Source organism: Manis pentadactyla, chromosome 8 (genome assembly GCF_030020395.1).
Source record: "Manis pentadactyla isolate mManPen7 chromosome 8, mManPen7.hap1, whole genome shotgun sequence".
Taxonomy (NCBI): Eukaryota; Metazoa; Chordata; class Mammalia; order Pholidota; family Manidae; genus Manis; species Manis pentadactyla.
The window spans coordinates 80,574,846-80,596,442 of NC_080026.1; the positions used below are offsets into that span (position 1 = coordinate 80,574,846).

General features: G+C 39.4%; 1 pseudogene; it reads right to left on the minus strand.

Moving 5' to 3' along the window:
• Positions 1-559: 559 nt before the first annotated feature.
• Positions 560-732, minus strand: LOC118917379 (U2 spliceosomal RNA; annotated as a pseudogene).
• Between the last annotated feature and the right edge of the window lie 20,865 nt (positions 733-21,597).

Sequence of the window (21,597 nt, forward strand, 5' to 3'; positions counted from 1 at the left end):
GTCACAAAGGGGTATATCCAGGAATTTCAAAATATATGGCAGGATTTAGAGGATATGGACTTCCCCAAGCCTCCAACAATAACCCCCCAACCTCCTCATCCAAATGAATCAGCCTCTGATGAGGCTGCCTCCCACCTTCTTGAAGACACTGGAATTCCCTTGATTCCCTTTGCCAAGGGAAGTTGCTTCTTCATGCCTATCCAAACTTTCCCTCTGCCATCCCTCACAGTCTTTGGATATTAACAAGAGGAAGCTACAGTATATGCAAGGGGACTAAACCCAAGAAGAAAAGGCCTAATTGCAGTATGTAGCTTAAATTTCAGGAAAAACACTGTATCACAGTGGTTAAGAGCACAGGGAATAGCACCAGACTGCCTGCATTCAACCTCCCCTGTGACCTCCACTGTGTGACCTTAGCCAAGGTTTTTTACATATTTTTGCCTCTGTTCCTCACCTGTAAAATTACAATAATACTAGTTTTACCCCGAAGGGTTGTTGAATAATTTAAATGAGTCAATATATATAATGTGCTTAGAAGAGCTGGCACATAAGTGCTATGTAAATCTCAGCTATTCTTTCTTTTTTCTGGAAGAGTGAACGGAGCAAGCTCCTATTCCACCTCCCTGATCTAAAAATCCATTTACTATATTGTCCTCAAATAGAGGATGTATTATATTAAACTGATAAGAACAGACACTACACTTGATCTTAGCCAAAAGGCCAAGAAGGGTTATCTTAGCTATTCTTGAATGCCACGTTAAACTGCTTTAGGATTTAGTCTCCAAAGGCTCCAGCCAACAATCATCCCTTGGGGTAGTTAGACTCAGTACTTTCCTAGCACTCAGGCTCCATCCCAAGATGCTTCACACCTTGGGATGACCACCATGCCCATCACAGTCAATCTGCACATATGTTGAACAGGTACATGTGGCTGAGGAAACAAAGACAATGGCAAAACTGTACATACTACTACCATATCCATCTTACAAGGTCTGCAGCATGGAAAAGAAGTGCAATTATGCAGTCAGATTACATGTCCCTCTTTATATATAACTACCATTTATTGAGGCCTTTTCTGTGAGCAATGCTATGTGCTTTCCACTTTACAAGCTGCTATTGACTGAATGTTATTGTTCCTCCCACATTCATTATGTTAAAGCCTTAACCCCCAGTGTGATGGTATTTGGAGATGAGGCCTTTGGGAGGTTATTAGGGTTAAATAAGGTCATGAGGGTGGTGACCTCATGATAGGATTAGTGTCCATATAAGAAAAAATACCAGAAAAACACTGTTATTTCTTCTCTCTCTCTCACAGCAAAAAGGCCAACTGTGCTGGCACCCTGATCTTACACTTAACAACCTTCAGAATCTTGAGAAATAAATTCCTGTTCTTTAAGCCACTCAATCTATGGCATTGGGTTATGGTAGCCTGAGTTGACTAAGACACAGGCATTATCCATAGTCCTCAGGAAAATGCAAGACACAGTCCCTGTCCTTAGGGAATTTGCAGTCTAGTGGGTACTAATCTCAGGGTGATTAGATACTGCCTTAGGGAAGGACACCAAGGATAACTTGAGAGAAGAAATATATAAACTGCACCGTAGACACGTACAACTCTCTGCTAAATGCAAGGGGCTGTTTCTTTCTTTATGACAACAAGCAATGTTATTTGAAAACAATGTCAAGCACTGTTTCTTCCCACCCCTCACCCAGGCAACTTCTCAGGGGCTATGCCTCTGTCCCTCCCTCTCTCTCTCTCTCTCCCTCTTTGTGTGTGTATGTATGTGTGTGTACATGTGTGCATGCACGTTTCCTTTCATTTCTGCTCTCACCTACTTCAAAATTATTGAAAGAGTTTGGACTGGGAATTCCCGGTATACCAAAGTTTCAGAACAATCTTGCTCTGCTGAGCGATGGTGGTTTCAGAACCAAGGACAGCACCTCGCACCACCTCTCCAGTACTTTTTCTACCAGCACCTATAGTAGTGTGATCAGATCTCCCCCACAGTCACAGGTTAACCCAGATCTCTCACACACCACCCTAAGAAAATAATACTGATAGTAAAGTAATAGTAGCAACACCTAATATTTATTGAGTGCTTAATATATGGTATATATGTATTATTTAACTTAATTCCCATAACATCCCTGTAAGTTAGGTATTTTTATTATCCCAGTTTACAGTTGATAAACAAATTCAGAAGGAGGTCAAGTAGCCTACCCAAGGTCACATAGATAGTAAGAAAGAGCCATAATTGGAATTTAAATTTGACATTTATTATTATTACCCAATTTGACATCTCTAATTACATAATTCTGTTTGCCAAAATTGTTCCTCTGAGTAATTTTTCTGCAGTAAAGCATTATTTTCTGATAATGCTATCAAAACTATGTGTATTTCACTATAATAATGCTATTAATTGCTGACTTAATTAATCTTGAGATATTGATCTCCCATGAAGCCAGGTAATAGGTGGAGTCTGCACCAAAGAGTCATACTGGGAGCCCCCCAGTTAATCACCACTTTCAGTCTTACCCTGTGAAAGATGCAGTTATTATCACCAATAGGGAGAATCCAGAAGGAAAATTGTGATGGAAAATTGCTATCTTTCAAGGGCTTTGCTAGGCATTTTCTCAATAGTTTGAAATTTGATGTTCACTTCTGAAAATAAAGTTTGTTGCATTTTTTTTCAATTATAAATGCATACTTAAGAGAAAAATAAAACCAAAAGGAAAAATTCACTCCTTTTCCAATTCCCAGTAACCATTCTTTCTATTTTTGTATTTCTTGGCAGTCTTTCTTTATAAAGTTAATTTCATCAAGTCATAGGAACAAGTGGGCTAGGATCCTCTTCCCCCATCCCTGCCTCAAACAAAATTATGTATTAAGCATTTATCAGATCACCATAGTGGGGCTCCAAGTAAATTCTCATTTGAAGAAAGGGTATCACTGGTTTTTAAAATAAAAGTTTTAAAAATTATCTAGTAACGACTTTAGCTTATGAATATTTCCAACGTGAATTCCAATTATAAACCATAAATACTTGCAGCTGATCATGTAGAAGGAAATCTCAAATCTGAGGATTCCTGAACCCAAATTCAGCATGCTATCCACTTAAACACCACTAGGTGGTACTAGGTGATTTTTCTTTTCAGTAATATGTGTATGAGTGTGTGTGTTTTCCTTTAGGAAAAAAAGTGTAAATGGGCTTGAGGGCCCATTTTGGGGACAATGAAAAATTTTTTAAACTGGATTGTGGTGATAGCTCACAAACTTAAATCACAAGTTTACTAAAAAGTCTTGACTTATACCTCAATAAAACTGTAAAAAGAAAAAAACCTTAAATTTTCCCACACATGGTAAATCTTGAGAGCATTCATATACTTTGTCCATATATTTGTAAGAAACCTCCCTGCTTAGCTACAAGTTAAAATTTTAAATTCATTTATGTAATCGGATCATGCTTTCTACCATTGTACTTTTACTCCTTTAATCTTCATCCTTTCAAAATTGTCTTACATAATGCTACAAGTATTTAATCTGTATAATTAAGTACATGTATAATTAAGTACATGGCCTTTTAATATCTTCTTTAATGTGCAAAGTATCTCCATGACTGTAGGAGCCCATAAACCCCCATTTTTAATTTGGGCAATAATTTTAGCATATAGTTTGATTATGGATTTTTTATACAGTGACAGTACATGATACATAATCCAGACAGGTTAAAGGGCAGTCTGCAATAAGTCTGCCCTTACTTCAGATGCCAGGCACAAGATGGGGGACTCCAGGGCAACTGTATTTCTTTTTTTTTTTTTGTAGATAATTATTTTTTATTGAAGGGTACTTGACACACACATTACATTAGTTTCAGGTGTACAACATAGTGATTCAACATTTATATACATGACAATTCTAGGTACCAGCTATCACCATACCAAGCTGTTACAATATCTTGACTATATTCATTACATCCCAGTTACTTATTATTTTACCATTGGAAGTGTGTACTTTTTTGTTTTTGTTTTTGTTTTTTGTTTTTTGTTTGTGAGAGCATCTCTCATATTTATTGATCAAATGGTTGTTAACAACAATAAAATTCTGTACAGGGGAGTCAATGCTCAATGCACAATCATTAATCCACCCCAAGCCTAATTTTCGTCAGTCTCCAATCTTCTGAGGCATAACAAACAAGTTCTTACATGGAGAACAAATTCCTACATAGTGAATAAGTTCTTACATGGTGAAAGGTACAAGGGCAGCCATCACAGAAACCTTAGGTTTTGCTCATGCATTATGAACTATAAACAGTCAGTTCAAATATGAATACTCATTTGATTTTTATACTTGATTTATATGTGGATACCACATTTCTCTCTTTATTATTATTATTTTTAATAAAAAGCTGAAGTGGTAGGTAGATACAAGATAAAGGTAGAAAACATAGTTTAGTGTTGTAAGAGAGCAAATGTAGATGATCAGGTGTGTGCCTGTAGACTATGTGTTAATCCAAGCTAGACAAGGGCAATAAAACATCCACGTATGCAGAAGATTTCTATCAGAACAGGAGTGGTGAGGTTCTAAGCCTCACCTCTGTTGATCCCCAATTTCTCACCTGATGACCCCCCTGCGACTGTGCCTGTCTTAGGTTGTTCCTCCCTTGAAGAATCTTACCCGTCTCTGGCTAACCAGTCATCTTCCGGGGCCATACAGGGAAATGTAAAGTTGGTAAGTGAGAGAGAAGCCTTATTGTTTGAAATGGTTAGCTTTTTATTTCTTTGCATATTTATGCCCTGTAGCTTCTATGCCCAGCATTTGTCTTGAGGTATCTTTACCACTTGGAAGAATTATGATACTCGGTAAATCTGATATGAGGCATGAATTCTATTTAAGGGTTGTAATAAGGAAGGAAAAAGAAAAGCTATAGAAGTAGCAGGTGGAAGAAAACATGGGAAGATTGATTATTTCTTTGACATATCTTCTTGTAGAGTAACTTCAGCATGTATAGGTTTTAAGCTACTACTTAAATTGCGCACACACATTAACATAATAGGAGTATAGTTACATAACCAAAGCATACCAGTAATTACCAGCCATCTCCAGTGAAACCAAGAATACCAGTTAGGCACCTTAGGCATTTGTAAAAACTTATCTATGATATGGTGGATATTGTCCAACTGAACTTGAACAGTCTGAGAGAAATCAGACAAATTAAAACAACCCATTCCTGGGGAATGTTCACATTCCTTATGTTCTTTTAACACTAAATAGTCTGTAGTTGTAAGATTTTGGAGTGCTACAATTTCCACTTCTCCTAATTCTTGGTTGAGTTCCAACAGTATAGATCCAGTCAAATTTGTTGTTTTACTGTATGCACAGGCCAGCTTAGATATCTCCTTCCTCATTCCCATGGCAAGTCCAGGAACTGGTGGGATGAGTGCATCTACAGCTGTAGCAGTGCGTGGACCTTTGTTGGGGTTTTTTGATGATCATCCTCTAGCATGAGTCAGAGAGCGCTGATGTTGGAAGTTCATTTTCATATCATATCTTAGTTCATTTTCGGGGTAGCCCAATTAGGCTTTGATCCTCTGTATAAACACAAAAAGACCCTTTGCCTACACTTTTATATGCCCATTATACCCTTGTGTAGAACTCATTGGAGGTTACCACACAGGAAATGCCTTTTTTTTTTTGGTATCACTAATCTACACTTACATGACGAATATTATGTTTACTAGGCTCTCCCCTATACCAGGTCCCCCCTATAAACCCCTTTCCAGTCACTGTCCATCAGCATAGCAAAATGTTGTAGAATCACTACTTGCCTACTCTGTGTTATACAGCCCCCACTTTTCTCCTACCCCCCATGCATGCTAATCTTAATACCCCCCTACTTCTCCCCGCCTTATCCCTCCCTACCCACCCATCCTCCCCAGTCCCTTTCCCTTTGGTAACTGTTAGTCCATTCTTGAGTTCTGTGATTCTGCTGCTGTTTTATTCCTTCAGTTTTTCCTTTGTTCTTATATTCCACAGATAAGTGAAATCATTTGGTATTTCTCTTTCTCCGCTTGGCTTGTTTCACTGACCATAATACCCTTCAGCTCCATCCATGTTGCTGCAAATGGTTGGATTTGCCCTTCTCTTATGGCTGAGTAGTATTCCATTGTGTATATCTTATATCTACCACGTCTTCTTTATCCATTCATCTATCAATAGACATTTAGGTTGCTTCCAATTCTTGGCTATTGTAAATAGTGCTGCAATAAACATAGGGGTGCACTGATCTTCCTCATACTTGATTGCTGCATTCTTAGGGTAAATTCCTAGGAGTGCAATTCCTGGGTCAAATGGTAGGTCTGTTTTGAGTATTTTGATGTGCCTCCATACTGCTTTCCACAATGGTTGAACTAACTTACATTCCCACCAGCAGTGTAGGAGGGTTCCCCTTTCTCCACAGCCTCGCCAACATTTGTTGTTGTTTGTCTTTTGGATGGCAGCCATCCTTACTGGTGTGAGGTGATACCTCATTGTAGTTTTAATTTGGATTTCTCTGATAATTAGCGATGTGGAGCATCTTTTCATGTGTCTGTTGGCCATCTGTATTTCTTTTTTGGAGAACTGTCTGTTCAGTTCCTCTGCCCATTTTTAATTAGGTTATTTGTTTTTTGTTTGTTGAGGCGTGTGAGCTCTTTATATATTCTGGACGTCAAGCCTTTATCAGATGTGTCATTTCCAAATATGTTCTCCCATACTGTAGGGTTCCTTTTTGTTCTATTGATGGTGTCTTTTGCTGTACAGAAGCTTTTCAGCTTAATATAGTCCCACTTATTCATTTTTGCTGTTGTTTTCCTTGCCCGGGGAGATATGTTCAAGAAGAGGTCACTCATGTTTATATCTAAGAGGATTTTGCCTATGTTTTCTTCCAAGAGTTTAATGGTTTCATGACTTACATTCAGGTCTTTGATCCATTTTGAGTTTACTTTTGTATATGGGGTTAGACAATGGTCCAGTTTCATTCTCCTACATGTAGCTGTCCAGTTTTGCCAGCACCACCTGTTGAAGAGACTGTCATTTCGCCATTGTATGTCCATGGCTCCTTTATCAAATATTAATTGACCATATATGTCTGGGTTAATGTCTGGATTGTCTAGTCTGTTCCATTGGTCTGTGGCTCTGCTCTTGTGCCAGTACCAAATTGTCTTGATTACTATGGCTTTATAGTAGAGCTTGAAGTTGGGGAGTGAGATTCCCCCCTACTTTATTCTTCTTTCTAAGGATTGCTTTGGCTCTTCGGGGTCTTTGGTGTTTCCATATGAATTTTTGAATTATTTGTTCCAGTTCATTGAAGAATGTTGCTGGTAGTTTCATAGGGATTGCATCAAATCTGCATATTGCCTTGGGCAGGATGGCCATTTTGATGATATTAATTCTTCCTAGCCACGAGCATGGGAATGAGTTTCCATCTGTTAGTGTCCCCTTTAATTTCTCTTAAGAGTGACTTGTAGTTTTCAGAGTATAAGTCTTTCACTTCCTTGGTAAGGTTTATTCCTAGGTATTTTATTTTTTTTGATGCAATTGTGAATGGAGTTTTTTCCTGATTTCTCTTTCTGTTGGTTCATCGTTAGTGTATAGGAAAGCCACAGATTTCTGTGTGTTGATTTTGTATCCTTCAACTTTGCTGTATTCCGATATCAGTTCTAGTAGTTTTGGGGTGGAGTCTTTAGGGTTTTTTATGTACAGTATCATGTCATCTGCAAATAGTGACAGTTTAACTTCTTCTTTACCAATCTGGATTCCTTGTATTTCTTTGTTTTGTCTGATTGCCGTGGCTAGGACCTCCAGTACTATGTTAAATAACAGCGGAGAGAGTGGGCATCCCTGTCTAGTTCCCGATCTCAGAGGAAATGCTTTCAGCTTCTCGCTGTTCAATATAATGTTGGCTGTGGGTTTATCATAGATGGCCTTTATTATGTGGAGGTACTTGCCCTCTATTCCCATTTTGCTGTGTTTTTATCATGAATGGATGTTGAACTTTGTCAAATGCTTTTTCAGCATCTATGGAGATGATCATGTGGTTTTTGTCTTTCTTTTTGTTGATGTGGTGGATGATGTTGATGGACTTTCGAATGTTGTACCATCCTTGCATCCCTGGGATGAATCCCACTTGGTCATGGTGTACGATCCTTTTGATGTATTTTTGAATTCGGTTTGCTAATATTTTGTTGAGTATTTTTGCATCTACGTTCATCAGGGATATTGGTCTGTAGTTTTCTTTTTTGGTGGGGTCTCTGCCTGGTTTTGGTATTAGGGTGATGTTAGCTTCATAGAATGAGTTTGGGAGTATCCCCTCCTCCTCTATTTTTTGGGAAACTTTAAGGAGAATGGGTATTATGTCTTCCCTGTATGTCTGATAAAATTCCGAGGTAAATCCATCTGGCCTGGGGGTTTTGTTCTTTGGTAGTTTTTTGATTACCGCTTCAATTTCGTTGCTGGTAATTGGTCTGTTTAGATTTTCTGTTTCTTTCTGGGTTCATTCGTGGAAGGTTGTATTTTTCTAGGAAGTTGTCCATTTCTTCTAGGTTTCCCAGCTTGTTAGCATATAGGTTTTCATAGTATTCTCTAATAATTCTTTGTATTTCTGTGGGGTCCATCGTGATTTTTCCTTTCTCGTTTCTGAGACTCTTGATTTGTGTTGACTCTCTTTTCTTCTTAATAAGTCTGGCTAGAGGCTTATCTATTTTGTTTATTTTCTGGAAGAACCAGCTCTTGGTTTCATTGATTTTTGCTATTGTTTTATTCTTCTCAATTTTATTTATTTCTTCTCTGATCTTTATTATGTCCCTCCTTCTGCTGACCTTAGGCCTCATTTGTTCTTCTTTTTCCAATTTCGATAATTGTGACATTAGACCATTAATTTGGGATTGTTCTTCCTTTTTAAAATATGCTTGGATTGCTATATACTCTCCTCTTAAGACTGCTTTTGCTGTGTCCCACAGAAGTTGGGGCTTAGTGTTGTTGTTGTCATTTGTTTCCATATAATGCTGGATCTCCATTTTGATTTGGTCATTGATCCATTGATTATTTAGGAGCGTGTTGTTAAGCCTCCATGTGCTTGTGAGCCTCTTTGCTTTCTTCGTACAGTTTATTTCTAGTTTTATGCCTTTGTGGTCTGAAAAGTTGGTTGGTAGGATTTCAATCTTTTGGAATTTTCTGAGGCTCTTTTTGTGGCCTAGTATGTGGTCTATTCTGGAGAATGTTCCATGCGCACTTGAGAAGAATGTATATCCTGTTGCTTTTGGATATAGAGTTCATAGATGTCTATTAGGTCCATCTGCTCTACTGTGTTGTTCAGTGCTTCCGTGTCCTTACTTATTTTCTGCCCAGTGGATCTATTCTTTGGGGTGAGTGGTGTGTTGAAGTCTCCTAGAATGAATGCATTGCAGTCTATTTCCCCCTTTAGTTCTGTTTGTATTTGTTTTACATATGCTGGTGCTCCTTTGTTGGGTGCATATATATTTAGAATGGTTATATCCTCTTGTTGGACTGAGCCCTTTATCATTATGTAGTGTCCTTCTTTATCTCTTGTTACTTTCTTTGTTTTGAAGTCTATTTTGTCTGATGTTAGTACTGCAACCCCTGCTTTCTTCTCGCTGTTGTTTGCTTGAAATATGTTTTTCCATCCCTTGACTTTTAATCTGTACATGTCTTTGGGTTTGAGGTGAGTTTCTTGTAAGCAGCATATAGATGGGTCTTGCTTTTTTATCCATTCTATTACTCTATGTCTTTTGATTGGTGCATTTAGCCCATTAACATTTAGGGTGACTATTGAAAGATATGTACTTATTGCCATTGCAGGCTTTAAATTCGTGGTTACCAAAGGTTCAAGGTTAGCCTCTTTAGTATCTTACTGCCTAACTTAGCTCGCTTATTGAGCTGTTATATACACTGTCTGGAGATTCTTTTCTTCTCTCCCTTCTTATTCCTCCTCCTCGATTCTTCATATGTTGTGTGTTTTGTGCTGTGCTGTTTCTAGGAGTGCTCCCATCTAGAGCAGTCCCTGTAAGATGTTCTGTAGAGGTGGTTTGTGGAAAGCAAATTCCCTCAGTTTTTGTTTGTCTGGGAATTATTTAATCCCACCATCATATTTGAATGATAGTCGTGCTGGATACAGTATCCTTGGTTCAAGGCCCTTCTGTTTCATTGTATTAAATATATCATGCCATTCTCTTCTGGCCTGTAGGGTTTCTGTCGAGAAGTCTGATGTTAGCCTGATGGGTTTTCCTTTATGGGTGACCTTTTTCTCTCTAGCTGCCTTTAACACTCTTTCCTTGTCCTTGATCTTTGCCATTTTAATTATTATGTGTCTTGGTGTTGTCCTCCTTGGATCCTTTCTGTTGGGGGTTCTGTGTATTTCCGTGGTCTGTTCGATTACTTCCTCCCCCAGTTTGGGGAAGTTTTCAGCAATTATTTCTTCTAAGATACTTTCCATCTCTTTTCCTCTCTCTTCTTCTTCTGGAACCCCTATAATACGGATATTGTTCCTTTTGGATTGGTCACACAGTTCTCTTAACATTGTTTCATTCCTGGAGATCCTTTTATCTCTCTGTATGTCAGCTTCTATGCGTTCCTGTTCTCTGGTTTCAGTTCCATCAATGGCCTCTTGCATCCTATCCATTCTGCTTATAAACCCTTCCAGAGTTTGTTTCATTTCTGTAATCTCCTTTCTGGCATCTGTGATCTTCCTCCGGACTTCATCCCATTTCTGTTGCCTATTTCTCTGCATCTCTGTCAGCATGTTTATGATTCTTATTTTGAATTCTTTGTCAGGAAGACTGGTTAGGTCTGTCTCCTTCTCTGGTGTTGTCTCTGTGATCTTTGTCTGCCTGTAGCTTTGCCTTTTCATGGTGATAGGAATAGTCTGCAGAGCTGGGACGAGTGACGGCTGGAAGGACTTCCTTTCTTGTTGGTTTGTGGCCCTCCTCTCCTGGGAGAACAGCGACCTCTAGTCGCTTTTGCTGGGCAGCTGCGCGCAGACAGGGTTTCTGCTTCCTGCCCGGCTGCTATGGAGTTTATCTCCGCTGTTGCTGTGGGCGTGGCCTGGTTCGGGCCTCTGCTCCAAAGTGGTGGAGTTGCGTTGGAGGGGAAGCGGCCTGGAGGCTATTTATCTCCATAAGGGGCCTCCGTGCTCCCTGCAGCCCAGGGGATTAGGGTGCCCAGAGATCCCCGGATTCCCTACCTCTGGATTAAGTGCCCCGCCCTGCCCCTTTAAGACTTCCAAAAAGCACCCGCCAAAACAAAACAACGATCACAAAAAATAAATAAATAAATAAATAGGTGGCTGCTCGTTTTTCTTTATTCTGCGGTGCCAGCCTCAGGCATCTGCTCACCGGTCTTGCTGTCCTGTTTCCCTAGTATTGGGATCCCTATCCCTTTAAGACTTCCAAAAAGCGCTCGCCAAAACAAAACAGCAAAAAAAAAAAAAAAAAAGAAAATGGTCGCTCACTTTTCTGGTGTCCTCCAGCGCCAGGCCCCCTGTGCCTGCTCACTGTTCTTGCTGCCCTGTTTTCCTAGTATCCAGGGCCCTGCACTCTGGCCCGGATGGCTGGGGCTGGGTGTTCGGCAGTCCTGGGCTCCGTCTCCCTCCCGCTCTGCCTGCTCTTCTCCCGCCGGGAGTTGGGGGGATGGGCGCTCGGCTCCCACGAGGCCGGGGCTTGTATCTTACCCTCTTTGCGAGGCGCTGGGTTCTCTCAGGTGCGGATGTGGTCTGGATATTGTCCTGTGTCCTCTGGTCTTTATTCTAGGAAGGGTTGTCTTTGTTATATTTTCATAGATATATGTGGTTTTGGGAGGAGATTTCCGCTGCTCTACTCACGCCACCATCTTCCTCCCCTTGCAACTGTATTTCTGACCAACTGATTACGAATTTAGGGGTTCCAATGACAGATAAACTATGTGCTCACCATCACAATCAAGATCAACAATATCGCTGTCAGCTCCTTCCCAGTAACTCTCCACCTCTTCTGGTGATCACTTCTCCTATTTACTACTGAAGATGAATAACTCTGAGTCACCATCTCTGTCCAGCCAGGGAAAATCAAGTTTATGGAAGAGTCCAGCAGTTTTTCTTCTTTTTGGGAGAAGGAGGGACTTCTACTCCAGAGGGACATTACCTGCTGTTTGTGGGGTAGGGGGAGAAAGGGGTATTAGTGAAGTTTTTCAGAATTTTATCTAATATTCTTCTTTTCCACATGTGCTTCTACAGAGATTAAAAACTACATCCCTGTATCTGTCTGTGGGTGAGATTTTTCTAACTTTGTGTTACTAAAAGATGGACAAATGAGGTGCTCTGAAATGTGGAGAAGGGAGAAGACTGGTGCAAGGGGACAAGGACAGGCCTCCACCAGCCCTGAACCCCAAATCTTGGCTCAAACACTGACTGCATGATATCGGACTGTGTTAGTTAACAAGACTGAGCACATCTGTGAGATGGACAGTAATGGCCTCATACTGATTTTATCTGTCTGTGCATCTGCATCCCTGATAACCAGTGCACACAGAGGGCAGGACCATGCCTGCTTCTGCGGCACCTGCCAGGCCTGGCCCACTGGAGGGAGCTGACTCAGGTTGTAGAACCATAGAATGGGTCTGAGTGTCTCATGATCTGGCCTCACCTCAAATTCATTTCCCTCAGAAAGATTCTTCCTAAAGATGCTGTTTTCCTTCTGCTATTCTCTTTCCCCTCCAGTACTCCTTTGTTGCCCATTTTCACAAAATGGACATATCGAAGAGAGGAAAAAAATTGCAAGAGGGAAAAAAACTAAAAATGGCAGTAAAAAATGCTGGGATTGCAAATTTTTATGGAAAAGAAACTTATTTCTTCATTCTGAGCTATAACTTCTACAGATATGGAAATACAATTTAATTTTTTCTATATTCATTCAATGTCTATTTAAGGTTTTTTGTTATGATGGTAGTTGTTTGATGAGACTACATTGGAGCCTTAATTATACAAGGTCAACATATTTTCACCAGAGGAGAGGCCACTGAACTGCAGTAATTCCACTTAAACTTTTCTCAGACTGTAATTAATAGTCTCTCCTAGTTAAGAAAAAACAAGTAGAATGTCTTAATATATGTCCAAATAATTTAAAATTCTTAACTCGTAACTACAACCCAACTCTCTTTGAATCATGTATTTGTGTCTTTGGGTTTGTACCCAAGTCCCTAATGCCTTAGGAAAGCTGTTGAACTATTTGGGGTTGAAGCTCTCCAATCTACCAATGAGGATCATAATGGAAACAAATTTTAGCATGACGGTACTTTACAAAAGAAAAAAAGCACTGTAATATGAAGCTGGGTGATTCAAAGGGTGAAGAATGTAATTCTATGTATTTGTTCAATACATATTTATTAAGAATCATTCATAAAATGGGGTTCTGCATCTGTGGACTCTGAGGGTGGATTTATCCATGACATAAAAATCTTTGTGACCTTGGCTTATGCAATTAGAGAATGAATCTGAAAACCATTATGCTGAGTGAAACCGAGATAAAAAAAATATAGTATAGATTCTCCTCAGGATTAAAGATGGTGGCATGAGAAGTGAGACAGAGGCTTCCTCCTAAAACCACATATAATATGAAAATATAATTAATACAACTAACCCTGAAAGAGCAACACAAAAGAGGACTGCCCCAGACTGCTTACACTTGGAGAAAAAGAGCAGACTTCACGGAACAGGGTAACGTACCAAAGCTGTGGCCCGGCAGGACCTGAGCCCTTCCCCCACCCCAGCTCACCAGCAGGAGGAAGAGAAACTGAGTGGGGAGGGAGTGGAAGGCCTGGGACTGCTGAATACCTACCTCCGGAGATCTGCTCTGGGAGCACAAACCTACATTTCATGGTGCTTTCATGATACTCATGGTTATTTAGCTGCTTCTGATTATGGGGTTGGAAAGCTAAGACAGGCAGAATTCCTGGAGATACTGAGATTCCAGCCACCTGTGGAAAGCAGGGATCCATATCTGGCTTCTCTGGGACAAAAGCTTATACCTGTGTGCTCGGCCCACTGGTTCAGGCAGTAGAGACAGGCAGAGCAGCCGGGAGGCGGGGAACAGCTCTTTCCTCCCCACAGGCACTAATACCACTCCCCTACAACCCCCGACATTGCTTCAGGGGCTGAGCAGCTCCAGAGAGTAGAGCTTCTGGACACTAGAGGGCGCCATATACAAATATGAAACACCAAAGGAACCTGGTACAGAGTAAAATTATTAATACATCTCCCGAGAAAGATTTAAATGACATGGACCTCATGATTCTTCCTGAAAGGGAGTTCAAAATAAAAATCAGAAACATGCTAATGGAGGTATGGAAAGATATTCAAGAACTCAGGAATGAATTCTGGTCAGAGATCCAATCATTGAAGAGCACAATGAAGGGTATTAAAAGCAGGTTAGATATGGTGGAGGAGATGATAAATGAAATAGAAACTAGAGAAGAGGAATACAAAGAAGCTGAGGCACAGAGAGAATAAAGGATCTCTAAGAATGAAAGAATATTAAGAGAACTGTGTGACCAATCCAAACGTAACAATATTCGCATTATAGGGATACCAGAAGAAGAGAAAGAGAAAGGGATAGAAAGTGTCTTTGAGGAGGTAATTGCTGAAAACTTCCCCAATCTGGGGAAGGAGATAGTCTCTCAGGCCATGGAGATCCACAGATGTCCCAACACAAGGGACCCAAAGAAGACAACACCAAGACATATAGTAATTAAAATGGCAAAGATCAAGGATAAGGACAGACTATTAAAAGCAGCCAGAGAGAGAAATAAGATCACATACAAAGGAAAGCCCATCAGGCTAACATCAGACTTCTCAGCAGAAACCTTACAGGCTAGAAGGGAGTGGCATGATGTATTTAATGCCATGAAGCAGAAGGGCCTGGAACCAAGATTACTTTATCCAGCAAGATTATCATTTAAATTTGAAGGAGGGATTAAACAATTTCCAGATAAGCAAAGGCTGAGAGAATTTACCTCCCACAAATCATCTCTACAGTCTATTTTGGAGGGACTGCTTGGAAGTGTTCTTAAGGTTTAATAGCTGTCACCAGAGGTAACAAAACCGCAGTAAAGAAAGTAGAACAGCTAATTACTAAGCAAATGCAAAATTAAATTAACTATCCCCAAAGTCAATCAAGGGATAGACAAAGAGTACAGAATATGATACCTAATATGTAAGGAATGGAGGAGGAAGAAAAAGGAGGAGAAAAAGAAAAGAACCTTTAGATTATGTTTGCAATAGCATATTAGGTGATTTAAGTTAGACTCTTAGACAGTAAGGAAGTTAACCTTGAACCTTTGGTAACCACGAATCTAAACTCTGCAATGGCAATAAGTACATACCTATCAATAATCACCCTAAATGTAAATGGACTGAATGCACCAATCAAAAGACAAAGAGTCACTGAATGGATAAAAAAACAAGACCCATCTATATGCTTGATGCCTACAAGAGACTTACTTTAAACCCAAAGACATACACAGACTAAAAGTGAAGGGGTGGAAAAAGATATTTCATGCAACTAATAGAGAGAAAAAAGCAGGAGTTGCAGTACTAGTATCAGACAAAACAGACTTTGAAACAAAGTCACAAGAGACAAAGAAGGACATTACAAATGATAAAGGGGTCAATCCAACAAGAAGATATAGCCATTATAAATATCTATGCTCCCAACACAAGAGCACCTACATATGTGAAACAAATACTAACTAACTGACTTAAAACAAATACTAACTGACTGAAATAGAATGCAATGCATTCATTCTAGGAGCTTTCAACACTACACTCACTCTGAAGGACAGATCAACCAGACAGAAAATAAGTAAGGACAGAAAGGCACTGAACAGAATATTAGAACAGATGGACCTAATAGACATCTACAGAACTCTACACACAAAATCCAAAATATATAAAGAACTTACAGGCCTGAACACCCAAAAAGCAAATAACCCAATTAACAAATGGGCAGAGGATATGAAGAGACATTTCTCCAAAGAAGAAATTCAGATGGCCAACAGACATATGAAAAGATGCTCCTCATCACTAATCATCAGGGAAATGCAAATTAAAACCACAATGAGGTATCATCTCACACCAGTAAGGATGGCCAACATTGAAATGTCCATCAGTAGATGAATGGATAAAGAAGATGTGGTACATATACACAATGGAATACTATTCAGCCATAAGAAAGAAACAAATCCTACCATTTGCAACAACATTGATGCAGCTGGAGGACATTATGCTCAGTGAAAGAAGCCAGGTGGAGAAAGACAAATGCCAAATGATTTCCCTCATTTGTGAAGTATAACAATGAAGTAAAACTGATGGAACAAAATGGCAGCACACTCAGAGACTCCAAGAATGAACTAGTGGCAAAGGGGAGGGGTGTGGGAGTGTGGGTGGGGAGGGAGGGAGGAGGAGATTGAGGGGTATTATGTTTAGTACACATGGTGTGGGGGATCACAGGGAGAACAGTGTAGCACAGAGAAGGGACATAGTGGATCTGTGGCATCTTGCTGCACTGATGGTCAGTGACTGAATTGGGGTATGGGTGGGGACTTGGTAATAAGGGTGAGTGAAGTAACCACACTGTTTTTTCATGTGAAACCTTCATAAGAATGTATATCAATCATACCTTAACAAAAAATTAAAAAGAAAAAAAATATAGTATATAAATGATGGAAGTGCAAACTAATGCATAGTGATATGAAAGCAGATCAGTGTTCACCTGGAGGGGGGATGTGGGGATGGTGAGGAAGGGATGGAAGAATGAATTACCAAGAGGCAAAAGGAAACTTTTAAATTTGTCGATAAGTTCATTACCTTGATTATGGTAATAGTTCCATGTTGATCCTAGTTGCTATGGAACTAGTGATTACGGTGATATATAAGTTTATATATACATATAAACTTATCAAATTTTGCAGTCTATTGTATGACAATTAGGCAAGGAAGCTGTTAAAAAACCAATTGATCATATATGTTTGGGTCTACTACTGAACTTTCTACTCTATTCCATTTATCTATGTGTCTACCCATTCTCCAACACCAAAGTGTCTTTGTTTTCTGTAGCTTTAGACTCTTGAAATCTGGTGGTAATCCTACTTTATTCTTTTTCAAAAGAGTTTGGCTATTCTATTTCCCTTGCCTTTCCATGCAGATTTTAGAAAGAGATTGTGGATTTCTAGGGGGAAAAAGTCCTGCTAGGAAAGTGCTGAAGGGATGGTTTGGCAAGAACTAACATCTTAAAAATATTGAGTATCCCAATCCATAAACATGATATTATCATCCATTAATTTAGATCTCCTACTCTTTTGATTTTTATAGTTATATGTGTGAGTAAATTATATTATCTATAAGCTTTAGTTTAGGACAGAAAATGTGGTTTTAGAAAGCATTTCTTATTAAAAGAGTTATTAAGCCTAATAAGTTTGAGAATCTGACCTAAAGAATTATTATAGAAAAGAGATGACTGAGCATCAGAGTACACCAAAATGCAATGGTTGGTGAAGAGAATGATTTAGCAAAATGGGCTGAGAAGGTAGAAGGTTAAAGAAAAACAGGGAGGAGATATCAACAAGGCCAAATGAAGAAAGCGGGCATTTATAAAGGACAGCATGATCAACTGTGTCAAATGCTATTGTGTTGTGTAAGAGGAGGACTGAGAAATGAACTTGAGATTTAATAATATAGAGTTCGGATGACCTTGTCAAGAATTGTTTCTATTAAAGTGTTTTGTGTTAGAGATTGGAGTGGGTTAACAGAGGAGAAGAATTAGAGATAAATTGAGGAATTTTGCTTTTAAAAGAACAAAGGGAATGGGGTGGTATGGAGGAAGTCAGTAAATGATGTTTAAGTTGGGTAATTACATGTAAGATCTTACATGTATACTGATGTGAATAATACAGTAGAGAGTGACAAATTTAAGTTCCAAGAGGAGGCACAATTGCACCAGTGATATTAATATGTGAGAGCATACCAGATCTAAGGACAGCAGTAAAGGAGTTGACTTCACAGAGCAACTGGCAATATTCATCCACTTTAACAATAGAGAAGAAAAAATGTGTGGGTTTAGAAGCAGGTAGAATGGGAGATAGGAGGGGAGGTGATAAGAAGTTCTTTGGATTGGCACCATTTTCTTACTGAAAAAGAAATATCATGGACTAAGACAAGATGAAGAAGGAGGCATAGTGATCCATTGTTTGGAAGAATAGTGGAATGAATTGGGAAGTAAAGGATTGCCTTCACAGTATTGAGTGACCACTTGGGAGTCTGATGTCAAAAAACTCAAAGTGATACCAGTTAGCTGTATTTTTCCCCTACCATTTTCAGCTCTAAGGTATAGGTACTGATTGGTTGAAAAGCTGAAGGTAATCAGCGCTGCGAGTTTGTGGCTGTGTGTATGAGAGTGGCTATAATGAAGGGCGCTGGAATCCAACTTGTGTAAGGATGAAAATGACGCATGAAGATGATGGATGATGCAAAGTTAGGATCAATGTAGCAGAGGTCCTGGAGAGGCAAAAATAATAATAATAATAGTAATAATAATAATTTATTAAAAGTCGACCTAAGGGCAGTAGAGGGAGGGAATTCAAAGTATAGGAGGTAGTCAAGAGTGGGATAATAATTAGAAATGTGTAGGGTATGCCCATAAGAATGAGTGGCTTAAGTGAGGGTGGGAAACAAAATCACAAGCACTAAAGTAGTCAGGAACTGAAAGGGCTGGTTGTTAGGAAGCTCATCTATACATAAATGGAAATCACCAAAATAACTTCAGAAACGTGGGTGGAGTGTATGAGTATAAGCCCAGTGATATATTTGACATCACTGGAGGGGCTGGGAATAGATGGCCGCAGTAAGAAGGGAGAGTACTTCATTGGAGTTTGCTTTTGCTTTGTTTCATTTAAGGAAGGACACAGGAATAACAATGACTTTGGCACGTATCATCTCCTGGCCTTAAGTTATTTAGGTAGAGGGAAAGAAGTCACTACTTATCTTCGATATCTTCTGAAAATACAAGGACTTGTGCAATGTCTTTTGGAAGGATTACTATAAACAGTTTAAGAACATGGTGATACTTCAAGTTATTTGTAGATTTGTTATGTAGAAGCTTCTGAAATACATTATCTGCTATTTATGACTTAACTCAGAAGTATATGAATATCATATTCCAGACAGTCAAATACTTGAGTCCTTTTGTAAAAGCAAGTTCTCTATGAAAAGTATAAAGAAAAAATTAAAATTAAACAGCTGGGAAAAGCTACATAGCATATATTTGCATAGTGACTGAGCAAAAGTTTGACTAATCATTCTCTTGGAGGTTACAGAGTTACCATAGCCCTAAAAACTACAAATTAGGGATAAATCCAATACAGCTTTGGATAAATTAAGTCCAGAGTGCTTAAGTCCAGTCTCCTTTTAAGGAGACTTAATTTTCTCCATGAAATATATTCAGAACAAATTAAAAGGATAGAAACTCTAATAGTATATCCTCTGGGAAAAGTGAATGGGAAATACATAGGAAAGGGAAATTATGAAGTAAGCAGACATTCTTCCTAAGAATTTTCACCCTCATTGGTATATTATATACTAATATTAGAAAAAATAAAATGACAATATATTATGATGTGAAATACTGATTTAGAAAACTAAAATCCAGCTAAACTGACAATAAAACAGCACATTCAAAATCAAGTATTTTAGAGTTAAGTAGCCCCTGAACCCAAAATCTGAACCAAAACTACTAGTTAAATGAAAAAAATAAATTTATCGTGAACTGGTGGATGTCTATAATATGTAACAGAACGTTTTTTTTTTACATAACTTGTTATAAAAACATAAGTCTGTACACATTTGAGAGAAATCACTGACATTCAAGTTTTCACCCAGGAAGCTCAGGAACTAAACAAGATCGCTTGCCTAGGATCCTAAGCCACTCCCCAAACTGTAGGAAATTTAACACCATTGTAACATAAATTGAAGGTGGCAAATCAGACTACGCATTGGTTCTGAGACAGGGAACGTAGATGTAGTCAGAGTAGGGTGAAGGCCCCTGGAGGGGGCAGGGTGGGATATTTGCAGTCAGAGCAATGTAACTACATGCAAGGAAACCCCCCTGCTAAAACTCTATGTTAAACATTGAGCTCTAGAATCATTCTTCAGTGAAATCAGTTAATGTTCCCCAGATAAAGAAGAGTAGCACATGTTTTATTATGCTTACCATTTATAGTCATGTGTAAAGTTCTCTTTAGCATACTAAAAGGCCCAGGCCTATGTGCTGTCTTTCTCCTTCAGATCTGAGGAAGTGATTTTGCAAACTGGGCAACTAATTTAGCAAGTAAGCCCAGGCATTAACAACACAGTAAAAGGCAGGAAAGATTCCACCTTAAAGATAAGATTGCATTTTAATACCCATGAAGTTAAGACGTTAGAAATTCTTGACTTACTCTTTAGCAAACAATACCTCAGCTCACCTTGGGGGGCTGAGCAGGTGGCCTTGTTTCTTATGCTCCCAGACCAAGATGCTGGTATCTCAGGGAGAAATCATCAGAGAAAGTTGCTTGTGTTAAGTTAATTCTAAATATTCAGAGACCACTTAACAAGTCCACACCCCTAAGTTTTTTTCATGTTCTCGAAAAATCCTCAGCTGCCTATAAAACCCCCTAGACAACGCATCACTACGGACTCTCTTGTCCCCTCCTGGCATGAGCTGGGAGCTCTGTTCTTTCACTGTATCTCTAAATAAAAGCCTGTACCTTGCTCTCCTACCTTGACTGTGAAGCTCATTCTTCGGCTCCGCAAACAAGAACCCCGGCATCATCTTCATGTAGGGAATTAATGGGTGGAAACCTAGATGAAATCAAATAAAGGAACAAGCAAAGATTTTAAAATTTGCATATGATGCTTTTTCTGATAGGCAGAATTAAGTTATCCACACTGTCTCACGTGATCTGACATTGCTGCCTGATGAAACGATGGACCATAACAAGCCAAGACAGTCTCCTGGTGCCCTCTGTGAGTCGGTCTGAGATTGGAGCGTGATGTTGATTGCACTGTGGCCTCCCCGCATCATGCCCTTCTTCAGTGTCTTCCCAGTGACTTTGGGTTTGGCAATAGTAGCAAACTTGACACAAACAAGCTTGAGACCTGTTTGCATGTTTGAGCATCTTCTCTTAGGTACCCCTCCTGCCACTAAGAGAAAATGCCTTGGCTTACCCTGCTGGAAGAATGTGAGAGACACATCATCCCAACCATCCTAGACTGGCTCACAACCTACTTCCACCCTGACCCCCAACTCAGATGATCTGCCAGTTCGTTTTAGAAACGTAAGTCTAGCCTAGATCAGCCAAAACCAACTGATTTGCAGATCCATACAAATTAATAAAGGGCAATTGTTTAAGCCACTTACATTTTTGGGTGTTATGTGGCAATAACTGCAGAGTGGTCAGGCTAGCCTATTACTTAGATTGTCCTCTCTTACCTCTGGCATAACCTCAGTGGGTTAGGGCCAACCATAACACGGATTGAAAAA